The 18,098-nt window shown below is 43.6% G+C and overlaps 1 pseudogene; it reads right to left on the reverse strand.

Moving 5' to 3' along the window:
* Nucleotides 1–4,135: 4,135 nt before the first annotated feature.
* LOC116462740 (large ribosomal subunit protein eL33-like) lies at nt 4,136–17,529 on the reverse strand (annotated as a pseudogene).
* Between the last annotated feature and the right edge of the window lie 569 nt (nt 17,530–18,098).

Below are 18,098 nucleotides of genomic sequence, written 5' to 3' on the forward strand. Positions count from 1 at the left end.
GGCAAGGGAAATAAATAAATTACGCCTAAATTTAAAAAGAATTTAAACTGTCCTTGTTTGTGGACAACATGACCTTATACATAGAAACCTTTAAAGACACCACCAAAAAAAAAAAACTGATATAACTAATAAATGTAGTAAAGTTGCAGGATATAAAACCAACATGCAAAAATAAATAGCACTTCCATACACTAACAATAAACTGTACAAAAAAGAAATCAAGAAAACAACATCATTTATGATAGCTACAAAAAATAAAATGTCATACTTAGGAATACATTTAACCAAAGAGACAAAAGGCCTGTTATATGCTGAACAATATAAAACATTGATGAAAGAAATTAAGGAAGACACAAATAAATGGAAAGACGCCCTGTGTGCATGGATGGGAAAAATTAATGTTGTTGAAATGTCTACACTACACAAAGTGATCTGCACATTCAGTGCAATCCCTATCAAAATATCAATGACATTTTTCACAGAAATAGAAAAAACAATTCTAAAATTTGTGTGGAACTACAAAAGATCCTGAATAGCCAAAGCAAGCTTGAGCAAAAAGAACAAAGCTGGAGGCATCGCACTACCTGACTTCAAAATATACTACAAAGTTATAGTAATCAAACAGCATGGATTAAAAAAAAACCCATCATAGTACTAGGATAAAAACAGACACATAGATCAATGAAACAGAATAGAGAGCCCACAAATAAATTCACACATTTACAGTCAATTGATTTATTTTTTATTTTTTATTTCTGTAGGTTATTGAGGAACAGGTGGCATTTGGTTACATGAATAAGTTCTTTAGTGGTAATTTGTGAGATTCTGGTGTACCCATCACCCAAGTAGTATACACTGAACCCAATTTGTGGTCTTTTATCCCTTACCCCCTTCCCACACTTTCCCCCAAGTACCCAAAGTCCATTGTGTTATTCTTATGCCTTTGCATCCTCACAGCTTAGCTCCCACTTATGACTGAGAACATACGATGTTGGATTTCCCATTCCTGAGTTAGTTCACTTAGAATAATGGTCTTCAATCTCATCCAGGTTGCTGAAAATACCATTAATTCATTCCTTTTTATGGCTGAGTAGTATTCCATCATATATATGTCATATATATATACACACCACATGTATACCACATATGTACCACATATATACCATGTATATGTATCTCATATATATATACACACACACACCACAGTTTCTTTATCCACTTGTGGATTGATGGTCATTTGAGGTGGTTCCATGTTTTTACACAGTCAATTGATTTCTGACAAAGGTGCCAAGAACACACAATGAGGGAAAGAACAGTCTTTTCAACAAATGCTATTGGGGAAATGGGATATTCGCATGCAGAAGAATGAATTAGACTCTTATTTAATACCATATACTAAAATCAACTCAAAATGGATTAAAGACTTGAATGGAAGACTTAAAATTGTATAACTACTGGAAGAAAACACAGGGGAAAACTCCATGACATTGGTCTGGGTAATGGTCCTTTGGAGATAAATCCAAAAGCACAGGCAACAAAAGTAAAAATAGACAAATGAAATTACATCAAACTAGGAAGCTTCTGCACAGCTAAGGAAATAATTAACAGAATAAAGAAAAAATCTACAAAATGGGAGAAAATATTTGCAAACCATACATCTGGTAAGGTTTTGCTATGGTTTGAAATTTCCCTCTAAACCTCATGTTGAAATTTAATTGCCGCTCTAACGGTATTAAGAGGCGGGACCTTCAAGAAATAATTAGGCCATAAAGTCTCTGCCCTCATAAAGGGGTGAATGTTGTTATTGAGGGAGTGACTTAGTTATCACAGGAATGACTTTCTGATAAAAAGGAAGAGTTCATCTTTCTTGCCCTTATGATATGGGATAACCCTCACCAATGCTAGCACCATGCTCTTGGACTCCCCAGCCTCTAAAACCGTGAGCCAAATAAACTTCTGTTTATAAATTACCTAGTCTGCAGTATTCTGTTATAGCAGTAGAAAATGGGCTAAAACTGGGCTGGGCGGCTCATGCCTATAATCCCAGCACTTTGGGAGGCCAAGGAGGGTGGATCACCTGAGGTCAGGAGATCGAGACCAGCCTGGCCAACATAGTAAAACCCCATCACTACTAAAGATATAAAAAATTAGCCAGGCATGGCAGTAGGCACCTGTAATCCCAGCTACTTGGGAGGCTGAGATCATGCCACTGCACTCCAGCCTGGGTAACAGAGTGAGAAATCATTTCAAAAAGAAAGAAAGAAAAAGAAAAAGAAAAAAGAAACGTGATCCCCAGGGTTGGAGATGGGGCCTGATAGGGGGTGTTTGGGTCATGGGGGCAGATAGCTCATAAATGGCTTGACACCATCTTCATGGTAACGAGTGACTTCTTGCTCTATTATCTCCTGCAAGATCTGATTGTTAAAAGAGCCCGGCACCTGCCTCCTCTCTCTCTTCCCTCCTTCCTCTCACCACGTGATGCCTGCTCCCCTTCACTTTTCCCCATGAGAAGAAGCTCCCTGAAGCCCTCATCAGAAGCAGATGCTGGCACCATGCTTCTTGTACAGCCTGCAGAACCATAAGCCAAATAAACTTGTTTTCTTTTTCTTTTTTTTTTTTTTTTTTTGACACAGAGTCTCGCTCTTTCGCCCAGGCTGGAGTGCAGTGGCGTGATCTCGGCTCACTGCAAGCTCCACCTCCCGGGTTCACGCGATTCTCCTGCTTCAGCCTCCCAAGTAGCTGGGACTACAGGCACCCGCCACCGCACCCGGCTAAGTTCTTGTATTTTTAGTAGAGACCGGGTTTCACTGTGTTAGCCATGATGGTCTCAATCTCCTGACCTCGTGATCCACCCGCCTCGGCCTCCCAAAGTGCTGGGATTACAGGCGTGAGCCACTGCGCCTGGCCTAAACTTGTTTTCTTTATAAATTATCCAGCCTTGGGTTTTCCTTTATAGCAATGCAAACTAAGACACTTGGCTTCTTGTCTTTCCCTTACGGATTTCTCCTATAAATGCTGCCTTAATAAATCAACTGTGGCCAGGTGCGGTGGCTCATGCCTGTAACCCCAACACTTTGGGAGGCCGAGGCAGGAAAATCACCTGAGGTCAGAAGTTCGAGACCAGCCTGGCCAACATGGTGAAACCCTGTCTCTACTGAAAATACAAAAAAATTAGCCAGGCATGGTGACATACCTGTAATCCCAGCTACTTGGAAGGCTGAAGCAGGAGAATCACTTGAACCCAAGAGGCAGAGGTTGCAGTGAGCCGAGACTGCGCCATTGCACTCCAGCCTGGGCAACAAGAACAAAACTGTGTCTCAAAAAAAAAAAAAAAATCAGCTGCATGTAAATCTTCGTCTCAGGGCCTTCTGAAGAACTCCATTTTGAGATGGGGTCTGGCTCTGTTGCCCAGGCTGGAATGCAGTGGCTCAATCTCAGCTCACTGCAACCTCTGCCTCTCAAGCCCAAGCAATCCTCCTGCTACAGCCTCCTGAGTAGCTGGGACTACAGGCACGCACCACCACACCCAGCTAATTCTTGTATTTTTTGTTGAGGTGGGGTTTCACCATGTTGGCCAGGCTGGACTCAAGTGATCTGCCCACCGCAGCCTGCCAGTGTGCTGGGATTACAGGCTTGAGCCGCTGCACCCAGCCACAGGCAATTATTCTCATAAGGTGAAACCAGAAACAAAAAGTACAAAGATCGTTGATCCAAGACCAGCTGTGGAAAGGTCTAGCTCCACATTTTCACAAAACAGGATGATTCCAATCAGGGTGATGTAATGACAGTTTCTCACAACTTGAATTATAGTATTTACTACTCAGACTCTGTAACCTACTAATGATTCTTTTTATTGAAACATACGTTACCTTCTCTTGCTCACATGTATAAAACCAGTAGGTTTTATTTAACAAATTAATTAAGTTTTCCTAGCTACATTTACCCTTGGAATTATTAACATCTGGAAATGAAAATCAGTGAAGACTTGGTGGATTCTTTTATTTCTTGCCTCTATCCGTCCATGTTAAGAATAGAATTGCTGCTGTACTTTGATCCAAAATCATTGTGCAAATCTAAAGGGAGATACCTGTTTTTTAACAAAAGCACAAATCCACATTTATTTATTGACTTTTCATTAGTTTATTAAGGGGTACAGCATCATTCAGATTCTGTGTCCAATAGCCTTAGCAGGAAGATTGCATCAGAATTTGGCATGAACCATGCCACTGTTTCCATGGGCCCAAGTTACGTTTCCCCAGACTACTCTGGTTTTGTTTGGTTTGCCTCCAGGAGTCACTGTGTTGTTTTTTGCTTTGTAAACATAAGCACATCTCTTGCCCAAATAGAATTCTGTTTCGTCTAGGGCATAAACGCCTTCAATTTTAAGAAGAGCTGTGTGCTCCCTTTAGTCCCGGAGACCCCACTTATAGGCGGCAAAAATGGCCTTGGACCACAGCCTTCCAGACACAGTTCTTTTTACAAGTCCTGTTCCCAGCAAGCCTACTCCAGTTATTTGCCCCCAAATTTCAGCAGCAGGTGCTTCACTGCTCTAAAAGGAGATATCTAATTCTTTTGGGGGACCTCTTGTTCTAGGGATTAAATGAGGTAAGTTAGATAACATAGCCAAGGGGTGTGGCTCATAGAAGGCACACAACAATTAGCCACCTTTCTTCATTATGAAGTTGTGGCCTAGGCGGATGCTCTAATTCTGTGATTTTCAAAGTGTGATCTTACATCAGAATCATCTGGAGTGCTTGCTAAATGAAGATTCCTGGACTCTATCCTTCTAAATCAGAATTTCTGGGAAAGACCCAGATATCAGCATTTTAAAATGCCAATTTTAAAACGCCCTCTGTTTATTTTTTTAACTTTTTTTTTTTTTTTTTTGAAACAGAGTCTTGCATTGTCACCCAGGGTGGAGTGCAGTGGTGCGATCTCGGCTCACTGCAACCTCCACCTCCTGGATTCAAGTGATTCTCCTGCCTCACCCTCCTGAGTAGCTGGGACTACAGTTGTGCTCCACCACGTCCGGCTAATTTTTGTTTTGTATTTTTAGTAGAGAAGAGGTTTTACCATGTTGGCCAAGCTGGTCTTCAACTCCTGGCCTCAAGTGATCTGCCCACCTCCACCTCTCAAAGTGCCGGGATTACAAGTGTGAGCCACCACACTCAGTCCTGTGTTTAAATTTTATGCATTCTAAAGTTTAAAAATCACCATATCTGATCCAGTGAACCAGGGTGTTCATGAGAATAGTGTGTTAATACAAACTGTTTTGTTCTAAGATGACAGAAACTCAAATGAAATTAACTTAAGCTAAAAAAAGAAAAAGAAAAGGAAGGAGGATTCATTAGTTCACAAAACTGAAGGCTCAAGGTCAAGTGTAGACCTGGCTAGATCCAGGGAATCAAGATTCTGTCTCTCCCCTCCCTCTCCTGGCTCTCTTATCATGATAAGCCCAGTTGACTCCATTCATGGGCTCTCCACATGATGAAATAATTGTCCCCAGCTGCTCCATTATTGCCTTCTCTTTACACTCATTATCTTCAAAGATTGGACATATCTTTTTCCCAGTAGTTACAGCAGAAGTCTCTGAGAGATATATGATTGGTCCAGCTAGGGTCACATGCCCATCTTTGAGCCAATCGGTAGGCAGAAGGATATAGCTCTCTGATAGGTAAGACCTGAGTCATGTGTACATGCCTGTGGTAGAGAAATGGGTACTGACTCCTCCTAAATCAGACAAAGTGAGTTTCCCCAAGAAATAAGTATCCTGTTGCCAGCAAAAGAAGAGAGAACCGTTTTTAAACAGATGCCAAGTAGACAAGAGAACATCGTGTTCACTAGAACCAGAATGCTCTTTTTTAAAAGCCCTATGAGTGATTCTGTGATCATCGCATTGGGAGGACCAGATTCTGGTGGGCTTCCTGGGTCAGCAAGAAAGTACACCTCTGTAATTCCAGCATTTTGGGAGGCTGAGGCAGGTGGATCACCTGAGGCCAGGAGCTTGAGACCAGCCTGGCCAAGAGGGTGAAACCCCATCTCTACTAAAACCATGAAAAATTGACTGGGCACGGTGGCTCACACCTGTAATCCCAGCACTTTGGGAGGCCAAAGCAGGCAGATCACCTGAGGTCAGGAGTTCGAAATCAACCTGTCCAACATGGTGAAACCTCGTCTCTACTAAAAATACAAGAATTAGCCGGGTGTGGTGGCGGGTGCCTGTAGTCTCAGCTACTTGGGAGGCTAAGGCAGGAGAATCGCTTGAACCTGGGAGGCGGAGGTTGCAGTGAGCCAAGATTGCACCACTGCACTCCAGCCTGAGGGACAAAGTGAGACTCCGTCTCAAAACAGAAAGAAAGAAAGAAAAAAGTAAGGGAGGGAGGGAGGAAGGGAGGAAGAGAGGGAGAAGGAAGGGAGGAAGAGGAGGGAGAAGGAAGGGAGGAAGAGAGGGAGGAAGGGAGGAAGAGAGGGAGGAACGGAGGGAGAGAAGGAGGAAGGGAGGGAGGGAAGGAGGGAGAGAAGAAGGAAGGGAGGAAGGGAGGGAGGGAGGAAGGGAGGAAGGAAGGAAGGAAGGAAGGAAGGAAGGAAGGAAGGAAGGGAAAGGAAACAAGGACATCTTACCCGTAGTGAGGAAATGTCGTGTATGTCTGTTTTGCCATTCAGTGCTAAGAGAGCTAAGCCTGTGAATATGCGCCTGTGTGAGTGTCTCATTTTAAGGTGGTAGGAGCCCTTTTTTCTCTGGCAGCGAACAAGAGTGGTTGTGGTAAGCCCCAAGGATGCATTTATCCTAAACTGACTCAGAAAGTCTCAAAACGACTGATTTGTCCACACTGGAGAGTTCAAGTCTCACCTCTTCTGTCTAGGGAGAAGTAAAAATGACAGACTAGGATGAAAGGCTGGGTACCTTCGATTCAGCTAAGGGTTAATCTTCTGCAAACCATGTTAGCCAGAGAATGCAAGCCTAGATCGTCACCACTTAACAGATAGCAAAAAGGTTGGCATTAGAAGGAGCTTCGGAAAATTGTGTCTGCTTATCCTACAGGGAGACAACAGGTTAGCGGAACATCCACCAAGCAGATGTGCTGTCAGGGACAGGGGCCAAATGGCAGACTTGTTGAAAAGGGAAAAACCAATTGTAATACAGATGATTCCTTTTTTTTTTTTTTTTTTTTTCAGACTGAGTCGCTCTCTGTTGTTTAGGGTGGAGTGCAGTGGCGTGATCTCACCTCACTGCAACCTCTGCCTCTGGGGTTCAAGCGGTTCTCCTGCCTCAGCCTCCCGAGTAGCCAGGATTACAGGCGCATGCCACCGTGCCAGGATAACTTTTGTATTTTCAGTAGAGACGGGGTTTCACCATGTTGGCCAGGTTGGTCTCGAACTCCTGACCTCAGGTGATCTGCCCGCCTCGGCCTCCCAAAGTGCTGGGATTACAGGTGTGAGCCACCGCACCCAGCCACAGATGATTTCTGATGAAAACATATTGTACTTCAGTTAGTACAGTTGGATTTTCCCCTTGGTATTTGTCAATAGAAGAGAAACTTTTCCTTGAACTGAAAAAAAGAAAAATCGAGTCCTTCTATAAGTGCTTATTTATATCAACGCTAGAAGCGCGAGGAAGAAGAAAAGTTCATGAAATGAGTCCAGTGTCTTCCTGAACAACTAGTTTGCCCAGAATGGTAATGCTCCTACTGCTGGAAAAAAAATTGAGGCAAGACCCAAAAGGACGTGCAGTCTAATTTTAAAAGTACTTCAAGATGTCGGGAGAAGATGTGGGAAAAGTTGCTGACAGAAGGTCCTGGTTGTGTCTTTTGTCACCAGTTTGCTTGTATCAGCATGTCATACGTAAAGGGCAAAACATCATCTCATTTTAATAACACACTTAACTGTCTATGTATACACAGGAGATCATGATGCTTGCCAATTAAAAAATTGAATCTCAAGTGCAGGTAGAGGAAGCCAATTTTTTTTTAGACCAGACAACTAGAAGAAATCTGTGGTTCTTAAAACAGTATCTGGAGCATTAAAAGAGTGTTGAGGCCGGGCACGGTGGCTCACACCTGTAATCCCAGCACTTTGGGAGGCTGAGGTGGGCAGATCACGAGGTCAGTAGTTCAAGACCAGCCTGGCCAAGTAGTGAAACCCCGACTCTACTAAAAATACAAAAATTAGCTGGGCATGGTGGCATGTGCCTGTAGTCCCACCTACTCAGGAGGCTGAGACAGGGGAGTTGCTTAAACCCTGGAGGCAGAGGTTGTGGTGAGCCGAAATCGGGCCATTGCACTCCGGCCTGGGCAATGGAGGAAGACTCCACCTAAAAAAAAAAAAAAAAAAAAAAAGTGTTGCAATAAGGACCACTATGGGCCAGGTGCAGTGGCTCATGCCTGTAATCCCAGCACTTTGGGAGGACAAGGCAGGAGGAATGCTCAAGTCCAGGAGTTTGAGACCAGCCTGGGAAACATGGCGAAACCCAATCTCTACAAAAAATACCAAATTTCATCAGGTGTGGTGGCTCATGCCTGTAGTCCCAGCTACTTGAAAGACGAAGGTGGGAGGATTGCTTGAACCCAGGAGGTGGAGGTTGCAGTGAACTGTGATCACGCCACTGTACTCCAGCCTGGGCAAGAGAGGAAGAGCCTATCCCAAAAAGCAAACAAACAAACAAAACACAATGATGTGGATATCAAAACCACATTTTGGGGAGGGAGTGTGACAGAGGAAGACATTTGAAGGAGAACAACTCAGCAATTTCTTGAAAAGTGCTCCTCCCCACACACTTCATCCACCTGGCAGCCAACTGGACTATTTAGAGGTGCTTTTGTGCATTTCATCTTGTGCAATATTCACCAGATGGGATTATTTTTCTGAGTCACTTTGTTTTGCTCTTAATGCTTTTAAAGTGCCCCACTCCATATAAGAATGTTCTTCTTCTCTCTTAGGAATAGAATTAGATATTCATTAAATCATTTATTTTTAAAGTATCTATCAGGGAGTCTGCTATGTGCTATGCACTGTACTGGACACTAAAAATACAGCAATGAAAAAAAAGGCAAAAAATCCTATTCTCACAGAGCTTATGTTCTAGAACTCTACTGCCCAAGATGGTACCCATGAGTCACATGAGCCACTGAGAACTTGAGAGTGGCTGGTCCAAGTTGAAATGTGCTGTCAGTGTGAGAAACACACAGGATTTCAAAGGCCTATTACTGGAAAAAGAATGGCAAAGCATGCCAATGTTTTAAGATTGATTACATATTGAAAAGATAATATGTTGGATATTACTGAGTCAAGTAAAATATGTTATTAAAGTTAATTTCGGCTGGGAGTGGTGGCTCACCCCTGTAATCCCAACACTTTGGGAGGCCCAGGTGGGAGGATCGCTTGAGATCAGGAGTTTGAGACCAGCCTGGCCAACACGGTGAAACCTCATCTCTAATAAAAAAATAAATAAATAAAAATAAAGTTAATTTCACGGTTTCTTTTTACTTTTTTCAGTGTAGCCACTACAAATTAAAAATTATGTATGTGGCTTACATTTTACTTCAAGTAAACAGCAGTGTTCTAGAACAGCAGTTACCAGGTGGGCGTGATTCTGCCCTTCCTCCTGGGAAGACAGTGGACAAACATAAACTTATTGATTTATTTATTTTTTTTTTTGGTAGCCTTGACATCTATTATCTCTGGAAACTCAAACTTTTAGGACTAATCTTTGAGAGGTTCCCAGACACCGTGCCTGGAATTCACAGAGCTGCCCTCAGGGGATGTCTAGACTTCTTTGGGCATGGGTCATTTTAGGGAGCCCACAGTTCTGCTTGGGATATGTGTGTGGGATGTGTGTGTGTGTGTGTGTGCGTGTGTGTGTGTGTGTGTGCATGTTTTGAACAAATCTTCTTAAGAAAGAACATGTAGCAGCAAAATAAGTCACTAATGATACACAAATGTGATACATAATTTTGAGCAAGATTTAAACATATTAAACTGCCTTGGCGGCTGGGCACGGTGGCTCACACCTGTAATCCCAGCACTTTGGGAGGCTGAGGAGGGCGGATCCTCTGAGGTCAGGAGTTCAAGACCAGCCTGGCCAACATGGCAAAGCCATGTTGTAATTTTGTAAAAATACAAAAATTAGCCGGGCGTGGTGGTACATGCCTATAATCTCAGCTACTTGGGAGGCTGAGACAGGAGAATCGCTTGAACCCAGGAGGTGGAGGTTGCAGTGAGCCAAGACTGTGCCATTGCACTCCTGCCTGGGGGACAGAGTGAGACTCCGTCTCAAAAAAAAAAAAAAAAAATGCCTTGGCATATTGTGGAATTTCCCTCCCTTAAGCTTTTCCCTGTGACAACTTTTTTCATTTAATATGATCAAAGGTTTTTTCTAACTTTAAAAATATTTTATTATGAAATATCAATTCAGAAGAAAAGAGCAAAAATGTAAATATACTACTTACTAAATAGTAAGCAAATATCCGGGCACCTGCCCCCTAGGTCATGAACAGAGCATTCTCAATATCCCAGGGACCCCCAGGGTCATTTCCCCATCATAACTCTCTACCTCCCCTCAGGCTTTTGAGATAACTTTTTCTTGACTTCCTTTCTAATTTTACAACCTATAGATGTGCCCCTAAACAATCGAGTATCATTTTGACTATTTTTGAACCCTATATAAATTTAATTATACTGTATATATTCTTTCTAATTTTGCTTCTTCTCTCCGTATTATGTATTTAGTTTCACTCTCATAAATGCATGTAGCTCCACCACCTTTATTCTCACTGCTGTATAGTGTTTTATCCTGTGAGTATACAATGCATTTATCAGGTCTACAGCAGAGGCACACTTAGTCTGTTTCCATTTAGGGCTATCTTGAACAATGTTCCTATGAACATTCTAGGACATGAATGTTGAGCTCATGGGCACAGGTTTCTCTAGGGTTGGTCCTCACCAAATTTTAATTCAAAAATATCTGTAGAATCTATGCATCTGTGTCTGAGATTGAATAAAATCAACTCATCTGAATCTCTTATTACAGTCACAAAGCTTCTAGAATGCACTTAAAACTCCATTCTCACTCCAAGTTTTTAGCATTTAGTGCTATTTGAGATCAAAGCCTTAGAGACTATCTCCTTAACTATTTTCATTCTTCCCGATCTCATTGCATAAAGGAGGAAAGAGACAGAAAGAGACTCTGATTCTTGCATATCCTTGCATTGCCTTTGCATTGCTCACCAGAGTGATTTAGCTAAAAGGAAATCTGACCCACGTTTGCAGCCCTTCATGGGATCCCCATTGCTTTCAGGATAAAGTGCCAAATCCTTAATATAGCACCAGAGATTCTGTCAGCTCCCCAGTCTGCTTGCCAGCCACACACAGCCCTACACTTCCCTTTTTTTTTTTTTTGGCAATACCAAAGGGCTTAGAGTCCCCGCTATACTCCATGGTTTTTCTTTTTTCTTACTTTGTTTCTTTCTTCCTTTTTTTTTTTTTTTTTTTTTGAGTCGGAGTCTGGCTCTGTTGCCAGGCTGGAGTGCAGTGGCGCAATCTCAGCTCAGCTCACTGCAACCTCCACCTCTAGGGTTAAAGCAATTCTCTTGCCTCGGCCTCCTGAGTAGCTGGGACTACAGGCACGCGCCACCATGCCCAGCTAATTTATGTATTTTTAGTAGAGACGGGGTTTAACCATGTTGGCCAATATGGGCTCGATCTCTTGACCTCGTGATCCTCCTACCTTAGGCTCCCAAAGTGCTGTGATTACAGGTGTGAGCCACTGCACTTGGCCCCATGGTTCTTCATATCCCATGCCTTCTACCTTGCTGTACTCTATGCCTCTTCTCAAATCTTGTTTTCCGCATAAACTCCCACTTATCCTTCAAGGGTCATCCCAAAAATTATCTCCTCTGGCCGGGCGCAGTGGCTCACGCCTGTAATCCCAGCACGTTGGGAGGCCTAGGCGGGTGGATCATGAGGTCAGGAGATTGAGACCATCCTGGCTAACATGGTGAAACCCCATCTCCAATAAAAATACAAAAAATTAGCCGGGCATGGTGGCAGGTGCCTGTAATCCCAGCTACTCAGGAGGCTAAGGCAGGAGAATCGCTTGAACCCAAGAGGTGGCGGTTGCAGTGAGCCAAGATTGCACCACTGCACTCCAGCGTGGGAGACAGAGTGAGACTCCATCTCAAAAAAAAAAAAAAAAAAAAAAGAAAAGAAAAGAAAAATTGCTCTCCGTGTGGCCCACTTCTTCCCCTAATCTCTGTCCTCTGAAACCTAGAGTTGCTATATCTAAAGTTAATTAGAATCAAGCATTTTAGAACCTCCTAGTATCACTCAGGTAAGTCACTATATCCTCAAATCACTATTTCCTTCTTAATTCAGATAGACCATTGGTTGATAACATACGTTTTCAACAGAATACAGCTTGGTATTTATATAAATATATAGTTTATCATTAATCATTTAGTATTTTCTGTACCTCACTGTCATCTTTCAGGATATAAAGGAAACAACTTGTAGTACTCCAAATAAAGTACAGGATATTAGGTTACAATTTAACTAGCTGAAAGAAATGTACCAGGTCATTATCTTTCCATATATTTGATATGTTTAATTTTATTTTTGTGTGCCTCTGTCTTAAAAGTCAAAAGCAAGCACCAGGCACGGTGCTCACATTTGTAATCCCAGCACTTTGGGAGGCCAAGGTGGATGGATCACTTGCAGTCAGGAGTTCAAAACCAGCCTGGCCAACATGGTGAAACTTTGTCTCTACTAAAAATATAAAAAGCTTAGCCAGGCATGATGGTAGGCATCCATACTACTTGGGAGGCTGAGGCAGGAGGTTCAGTTGAACTCGGGAGGCAGAGGTTGCAGTGAGCCTAGATTGCACCACTGACCACTGCACTCCAGCCTGGGCAACAGAGTGAGACTCCGTCTCAAAAAAAATAAATAAATAAAATAAATAAAGTCAAAAGCAGAGCATGAAGTACAATTAGTTAAAGATTTTAGCTACTTGGGTACATGAAAATAGAGATTTTATAACAATTTGCAGAGAAAAGTATGGGAGAGAGAAGTCATATACATAGGATATTCTCCCCCACTCCTCCCATACCTCCCATACCATAGCAGACTTCATCATCAATTGCTTCCAGTATTCATTTCCTCTGAAGCTGGAGACCCTCCAAATTCTCAAAATTCGAGATAGCACTCCAAGCACTGTTGATCCTAGAGGTAAAGCACATTTGCCATTTCAGATGGAAAATCTGCCAAGAAGTTTTTAGGCAAACGATCATCTCTTATTTTCCTAAATTGGATAAGAATATATTCTAGGTGGTACTAACGCTGGTCCTAATGTACTGAATGTCAATATGAAACTGAAATGTTTCTGTTCACTGGTTTAAAAAAAGAGAGAGAAAGAGGAGGAGGAAGAGAAAGAGGAAGAAGAAAGAAGGAGGAGAAGAAGAAAAGAAGAAGAAGAAGAGGAAGAAGAAGAAGAAGAAGAAGAAGAAGAAGAGGAGGAGGAGGAGGAGGAAAAAAAAAAAAAAAAGGAGAGGAGGAGGAAGGAGGAAAGGAAAAAAGGAGGAGGAGGGGGAGGAAGGGGAGGAGGGGGAGGAGGAGGAAAGGAGGAAGAAGGGAGTAGGAAGAAGGAGGAAAAAGGAGGAAGAAGGGAGGAGGAAGAAGGAGGAAGGAAGGAGAAGAAGCAGAAAAGAAACTGAAATGTTTTCCTCCCATGTCAGGACTGAGTTTCCCCTGAAGATCTTCCTGGTTTCTCCAGCCTACACTGACTTTTCTCTTCTCTGATTGTTAATGGTCTTTGGCTTGCGTGCTAGATGGGTTCGTGTCCAGTTAGATTGCTAGGTTTCTTGATAGTTGGGGCAGAGTCTTAACTTGTGGTGAACATGTCAGATGCTGAGCACATCACAGATGCTCACCGAAGTATTCCCTCTTTTTATTGGTGATATAGAAAAAGAAGACATTAGAAAGAGAGGTATGTCACCTTCTGAATACACTTTAGGGAAAAAATGTTGAAAGAAAAAGTTTAGTTGAGAGAATAAACTATAGCAACAGCAAAATATTCTCCCTACACTTTCAAGTCTAACATCTTCAAACCATTTATAGTCCAATGGTAGAGGGAAGTCAATTTAGAGACCACACTACTCAGAAGTCAAAAAACATTTGCTGGGGTTACTAATTTAGTATTTCAAGGAAACTTTCCACACCTCGTGTTCCAGCAAACTCATTAATGCTGAATCTTTGTAATGCTCTGAATTTAAAATTCTGCTACCGTCTTACCCTAGAACACTCACTTCTGCCAATAAAAAGACTTGCTTTTACTAAGGTTTGAGAGTTCACTCATCTTTGCTCAAGCGGCTTCCTCCATCTGAAATTCATTTTTCTCTTCTCTCTCCACCTGTTCCAATCTTGCCTGGCCCACTCAGTCAACTGTGGGACTCTCTCTCCCATACAACCTCTTTTGACTCGTGGAACTGTAAGGCTCCCATTCTGGCCACTCTGGGTGTCCACCACATATTTTCTACCTCACACTAGGAGTTTGGATCCTACAACATGAGAAGGCATAAACCTGAGAGTCTGCCAGACACCTTACTCAAAATTCTGGCTGGTTAAGTGACCTCAGGTAAAGAGCTTATCTTCTTTAGGCCTTAGTTTCCCCATCTGTAAAATGGACATAAAAATAGAACCCACAGAATGTAAAGTAGTACAACCCCTATGGAAAACAGTGTGGAGATTCCTTAAAGAACTAAAAGTAGAACTGTCATTTGATCTGGCAATCCCACTACTGGGTATCTACCCAGAGGAAAATGAGTCATTTTATGAAACAGATACTTACACACACATGTTTACAGCTGCACAATTCTCAAGTGCACAAATGTGGAACCAGGCCGGGCATGGTGGCTCACACCTGTAATCCCAGCACTTTGAGAGGCCGAGGCAGGTGGATCACCTGAGGTCAAGAGTTTGAGACCAGCCTGACCAACATGGTGAAACCCCGTCTCTGCTAAAAATACAAATTAGCTGGGCATGGTGGTGGGTGCCTGTAATCCCAGCTACTCAGGATGCTGAGGTGGGAGAATCGGTTGAACTCAGGAGGAGGAGGTTGCAGTAAGCCAAGATTGTGCCACTGCTCTCCAGCCTGGGCAAAAGAGCAAGACTCCATCTCAAAATCAATCAGTCAATCAATCACTTGGGCCCACTCCTAGAGTGTATGATTCCATAGTGCTTAGGTGAGCTTGAAAATGTGCCTTTCTGATAGGTTCCTTGGTGAGGCTGATGCTACTGGACTAGGGAATGAATTTTGAGAATCACTGATTTAGCTCCTGACCATGTGGTCTGGCAATGTGGGCTGTGCTCAGCTGGGCTGTTCTTCTGGTCTTGGCTGGGCTCACTCATGCATCTATGGTCAGCTGCCAGTCCACCCCACAGCTATTTCTAGGAGTTGGCTGAATGCTGGCTAAGATAGCATGTGTGACTGGGACATTTGACTCTTGGCACTTGGCTGACCAGATAAGGATTGTTCACATGGAACTTATAGGGTTCCAAGAGAGAGCAGAAACAGCTAGAGGTCTAGACTGGTACACTGTCACTTTTGTCACATTCTAATGTTCAAAGCTTGTCACAAGGCCAGTCCAGACTAAAGAGGTGGGGACACAGACTCTACCTCTTGATGGGAGAAGCTGCAAAGCCACTTTACACAGGGGTGTGGTTAAAGAGAAGGAAGCAGTCTGTGTCCATGTGTGCAATCTACCACATCACTGTTGATCCTAATACCTAACTGGCACACAGGAAATACTTGTGGAATGAGTAAGTGATTCTCCTAACAACTGAACTTTCAAATTTTGCAAATGATAGTAAGTCACTTGCACATGACAACCTAGTATCACGTGCACAGGGGACTGCTGATGAATAGTAGGGTCCCCACCTGATGGCTGTGTGATCTTCACCCTCAAACGTTGGGGCTTTCGCATATAAAATGAGGATGATAATTTTCATCTCACAGAGTTGTGGTAAGAATCAAATTTGAGAATCCAGGCTGGGCGTGGTGGCTCATGCCTGTAATCCCAGCACTTTGGGAGGCCAAGGTGGGCAGATCACTTGAGGTCAGGAGATCAAGACTAGCCTAGCCAACATGGTAAAACCCTATCTCTACTAAAAACAATAATAATAATAATAATAATAATACAAAAATTAGCTGGGTGTGGTGGTGGGCACCTGTAATCCCAGCTAGTCGGGAGGCTGAGGCAGGAGAATCGCTTGAACCCGGGAGACAGAGGCTGCAGTGAGCCAAGGCTGAGCTATTGCAATCCAGCCTGGGCGACAAGAGTGAGACTCCATCTCAAAAAAAAAAAAAAAAAAGAGAATCTATACACAACATGAAGGTTTTAGAATGTCCTGAGCGGCATAACCTCGCTACGCATCAGTTCCCTCATCAGAAAACTGGGCACAAATCACCCCCATCTTACAAGGTTTGGGGGAGAATGAAATGAGATGGCATGTGCCAAATGCTTGCTTTATAAAGCGCTCACAATTATTACTAATGGGATCACATTGCCTAGCACAGTGCCCAGTAACCCTCAGCAAATGCTGGACCCCACGAGGCACTCTGGCTGTAGAAATGTACTAAAAGAGCTGCGACAAAATGTCCCACATCAAAAACTCCAGGTGCACAAATGCTGTCCAAGGTGCCAGGCTTTGAAAATCTAGACATGAAAGAAGCCACCAGTAGTCCAGCCAGATAGTCAGAGGGGTCTCACGATTCTCACCAGCCAGATGTCTCTGCCCATTTCTCTCGTACCTCTAGCACACAGCTCCAGTGCCTCTACTTATAGAGTGAAAGTAGGTCACCTCAATATTTCAGATGTTAGAGGCAGTCAAGATACAGGAGAAAGGAATGGAGTAGATGAAGCCAAAAGTCAGAGATGAGAGGTGGATGGCTGGGGAATTCATAAACCTTTTGCAACTTCCCTAAACAGGGAAGGCAGGAAGGGAGGGACAAAGGGAGGGAAAGAGGGAAAAAGGAAGGGAGAGAAGGAGGGAGGAAGGAAAGATGGAGAAAAGATGAAAGGAAGCTTAGCAGGCAGATGGTTGATCCACTTGAATGGCCCCTCTCAGTCACCTGCAGCCTCTGAGACCAGAGGCTGGAGATGCTACGTGAGCAATCTTGTCTGCCGCCCATTTAATTGCCTGGGGAAGCCACAGCGACTGAGAAAACCACACATTCTGCTAAAGCTTTCAGAGTGGTCCCCAGGGCTTCCCTCCCTCTAGGTGACTCCCATTTAAGCCAGCATTAATGGGTCACCTGCCAAGAAGCCCTTAGACTGTGCTGTTAAAAGTGCCTTATTCAGATAATCACCAACTGAACCAGAAAGCCTTCTGGGCTGGGAGGGTGAGCTTTGGCTGTGGGTCCAGCCAAGCCTGCAGCAAGGCACCCTCTCAGCCTGCCAACCAGGTTTCTCTCACCCTCTCCTCTCCAGGAAGGTTGTAGGGCCTTGCAGACTCACGGGTTGCACTGTGAATAATGATCATATAGGAGCAGGGAGCTTAGGACAAACCCAGGGTCCAATTTCAGATCAGGTTCAGGATAGCAGGAGGGCATGAGAAAATTTGAGGAATCTGGAGCCTTCCCTATGGGAGGTGGGAGGCTGGAGGCTGTTCTTTTACTAGGCACGTAGGTATGGTTCAGCTGCTATGGACAACGAGCTATACCAGGTGCTGGAGATGCTGGGATGAGCATAATGGGCCCAGCCCACTCTCAGGTTGCTGAAGTCTTAAGAGAGGAGACAGAGGCCTAATAAGCTAATCAGTAATTACAGCGATTTCAGACTAGGGCTGATTGCAGTGGCTCATGCTTGTAATCCAGGCATTTTGGGAGGCCAAGGCAGGAGGATCACTTGTGTGCAGGAGTTCAAGACCAGCCTAGGCAGCATAGTGGGACCCCCCCCGACCCCCATCTCTGCAAAAAATGAAAAAACCAGCCAGGCATGGTGGCATGCACCTGTAGTACCAGCTACTCAGGAAGCTGAGGCAGGAGAATGGCTTGAGCCCAGAAGGTCAGGGCTGCAGTGAGCCAAGATCACACCACTGCACTCCAGCCT

This window comes from Hylobates moloch, unplaced genomic scaffold (assembly GCF_009828535.3).
Source record: "Hylobates moloch isolate HMO894 unplaced genomic scaffold, HMol_V3 SCAFFOLD_23, whole genome shotgun sequence".
Taxonomy (NCBI): Eukaryota; Metazoa; Chordata; class Mammalia; order Primates; family Hylobatidae; genus Hylobates; species Hylobates moloch.